We start from the raw sequence: 3,439 nt of genomic DNA on the forward strand, positions 1-3,439 counted from the left end.
GTTGTTTATAACTTTGTTCTTGGTAATATAATAACAAACACTGATTTGGAGCTCTTAACTTTGATAAAAAGATATTCTCTTGTTCTCTTTTCTGTTATATAGAGAACAATAGTGTCCTAATTTTATGAGAGATTTTTTTTTGTTTTTTTTTAAGGCTAAATAAGAAATTCATATAAAAATATTTCCAGGCATGATTCTAAGTTCTTCAGCCAAATTAACTTATTTGACTCTCAAAACAGTCTTCAAGGTAGGAACTATTGTTTTCCCAATCTTTCTTCCTTTCTTCCTTCCTACCTTTCTTTTTTTTCTACCAGGGATTGAACCCAGAGGCACTTAACCACTGAGCCACATCCCCAGGCACCCCCACCCCTCTTTTTCTTAAAAAAAAAATTTATTGTGACAAAGGGTCTCAAAAAGTTTCTCAGGGTCTCACTAAGTTGCTGAGGCTGGCTTTAAACTTATAGTACTCCTGCCTCAGCCTCCCAAGCCACTGGGATTACAGGTGTGCGCCACCACACCGGGCTATTTTCCTCATTTTTCTAAAGAGGAAACTGAAGTACAGAGAATTCTAATAAATTTCCAAAGATCACACATTTTGTAAGTATTGGGCCCAAATCCATTTTGGGAAATCTGGTTCCAAGATCTATATGCTTGTCTCTTTATTTCACTTTGAGACCTTGTAAAAAAGATATTAATGTCAGTATTAATATTAATCAGATCCTTATGTCTCAAATTCAGCAAAAATGCTTCCTATATTAACAAATTAACAAATGAACAAAGTGGGACCAGGTAGAAAGATCAATTGTTTTCTTTCCAATTCCCTTGCTTTTAGGTCCCTGGTTAGCTGTTATTGTTAGAGTTCTAGATATGGTAATTTGGGCAATTTAGACTGAAGCATGATATGACATTTCTCTTTATTTAAATAGATTTGATTTCTTTGGTTGCTTAAGATTTTCTGCAGCTTCATGCCACCAAGCATCACTAATGGCAGTGATCCCTTCAGTTATGATGTTCAAGTCAGAGATGAGATTCAACTGAAGTGATTGTTTTAAAACTGAACCCCAATTAAACAAAGATACAATACTGAAAAAATACAGGCCTGGGAGTGTAGCTCAATGATAGAGCATGTGTTTACAACGAACAAAGTTCTGGTTTCAATCCCCAGCAGCCAAACAAACAAACACATACAATCTATAGTATTTGAGAGAATACTTTGTATATTAAAAAATACTATGCATATTAAATGTATATTTAAAAAATTGTGTCCTGAATAACCCTTTTCTACATAAGACTCATTATTTCAAAAACCAAAACTTTATTTTAGGGTTTGTTGTTGTTCGGGTAGCTCTTTTTTTTTTTTTTAAGTTTTGTATTTTTTTTTTTTCCGGCTCAGTTTGTTCTCAGAGCAACAAGCATGGCACGGGGTTTGGGGGGGCTTCAGTCTTGGAGACAAGGGCGGGGTCTGTCTTCTTGGCCTGGGAATATTTGGGATTCCCCAGCTGAGCCACCCAGATCACCCTTCTGGAATTGCCAGCTCTCTCCTCTCTCCTCAGTGGACAGGAGAGTGGGTGGGAGGGCAGCTTCACCCAGCGGGAGCCACCACCCCCTCTCCACCGGACCCCCAGCCCCTCTCCTGGGGCAGGACCCCCCGGGTCTGCATAGGCGTGTCTAGATCTCCATGTCCACGGGGCGAATGTTGCCCGTTTTGTGCTCTCTGACCCACAGCTCTCTGTCTTTGGCCGGGTCCACTTTTCGAAGCAGTTGGTCCACAGGCTCGACTGTGCTTTGGTTGAACATGTCTGTCTCATGCCGCACCTGTGTGTACTGACACAGATGTTGCCGGATCATCTCCACCCTCTCCACCTCCAGCCGCTCCAGCTCCAAAGTGGTGGTTACCATCTCTTCAAACCACTTGGACTGCGCCTGGTTGTAGAGGTCCACACAACGCATGAGGTCATCACCAGCCTGTGTGGACTTTCTCCGTGCCTTCTTGATGTCCTCCTCTGTCTTGTTGCTCAGCTTGATCTCCAGCTGCTGGGTCTTCATCTCCAGGTCTCTCTGCCACTCAGTGAGGGCTTTCCGGGCCTTCTCCACCGACGCGTAGCGGCTGGCGAGCTACTTGCGGAGGTCAGCGATATGGTGGTCACACTTTTTCATGTCTTTCTTGAAGTTCTCACGAAAGTTCATTAAGGGCTTCTCTACCTCGCTGTGAAGCTTGGCGGAGAACTTGAGATGAACCTCTGCTTCATCTGCCAGACTCTTCTTCACCTGGGCCCAAGCTTCTCCCAAGGAGCCTTCCTCCTGTGCAGCCAAGGAGTTCTGAGAGAGCTTAGCCAGGTTCTTTGCATATTCTTCTTCAATCTTTATCCTCTCTCGGACAAATTCAGACATTTCTTTCTACATTTGTTTGCCCTTCAGTTGCTTTTGGAGCAGCAGTTCGAACCCAGCCACCGTGCCATTGCCTTGGGGATCCTTCTTATCAGCCCAGAAGTAGTCACAGTAGCTCCACTCGGTTGGCTTTAACAGTTGCTGTTCAGGCATGGTGTCTGGGTGAGGGAATGTCACGCAATTTATCATCTTCTCTGTGGGGTCAACTTTATTTTCAAGATTAAATATTTTGTCTTCATTGCCTGAGGTTCTGTCTTCCAAATGGTCTTGTCTGTGGGTGGTACTTTCCATTGAACTTTTAACTTGGTTTAGTGATTCCTTCCCTTCAATGATTTCTTCTTTATTTCTTTTCAGGACCTCTGATACATCTTTCATCTCCTGAAAAGATTCTGTTATTTTACTGCAAAACTCCTGTGCCAGCTCTCTTATAAAATTCTTTAAGTTGAAGTACATTTTTTCTAAATGTATCCTCAACTCCTTCACTGATATTTTTTCGATGGATTCTCTTATGGGAGCAGCTTGGTTTGTTTGGAGCACTTTATTCCCTTGTTTTTTCATTTTGTTTGTGCGTCTTCCCATCTAGCCGGGTGGTTCTGAGGCAGGATAGTTTCTACTCTGTCGATGTGAAGTGTCCCTGAAGGTTTCCAGAAACTCGCAGATTTAGGCTCCGGTTTCTGCAGGCTCTGCCACACTGCAGGACCCAGAAGATTCACCGACCGAGGGCTAAGTTTTGTATTTTTAATTAGTTATATATGACAACAGAATGCATTACAATTTATATTACATATATAGAATCAAATTTTTCATATCTCTGGTTGTACATAAAGTAGAGTCATCCTTCATATCTTCATACATATACTCAGGGTAATGACCCTCACATTCTACATCTTTCCTACCTCTTTCCTTCCCTTCCCTCCACTTTTCCCCTTTGCCCTATCTAGAGTTCATTTAACTCTAGAGTTCAATTAACTAGAGTTCATTTAACTCTTCCATCCCCCTGCCCCCACAGCATATTATGAATCAGCATCCTTAAATCAGAAAAATCATTTGA

The 3,439-nt window shown here is 42.0% G+C and overlaps 1 pseudogene; it reads right to left on the reverse strand.

Moving 5' to 3' along the window:
• Positions 1 to 1,660: 1,660 nt before the first annotated feature.
• On the reverse strand, positions 1,661 to 2,613 carry LOC114097872 (growth arrest-specific protein 7 pseudogene; annotated as a pseudogene).
• Positions 2,614 to 3,439: the final 826 nt, after the last annotated feature.

This window comes from Marmota flaviventris, chromosome 11 (assembly GCF_047511675.1).
Source record: "Marmota flaviventris isolate mMarFla1 chromosome 11, mMarFla1.hap1, whole genome shotgun sequence".
Taxonomy (NCBI): domain Eukaryota; kingdom Metazoa; phylum Chordata; class Mammalia; order Rodentia; family Sciuridae; genus Marmota; species Marmota flaviventris.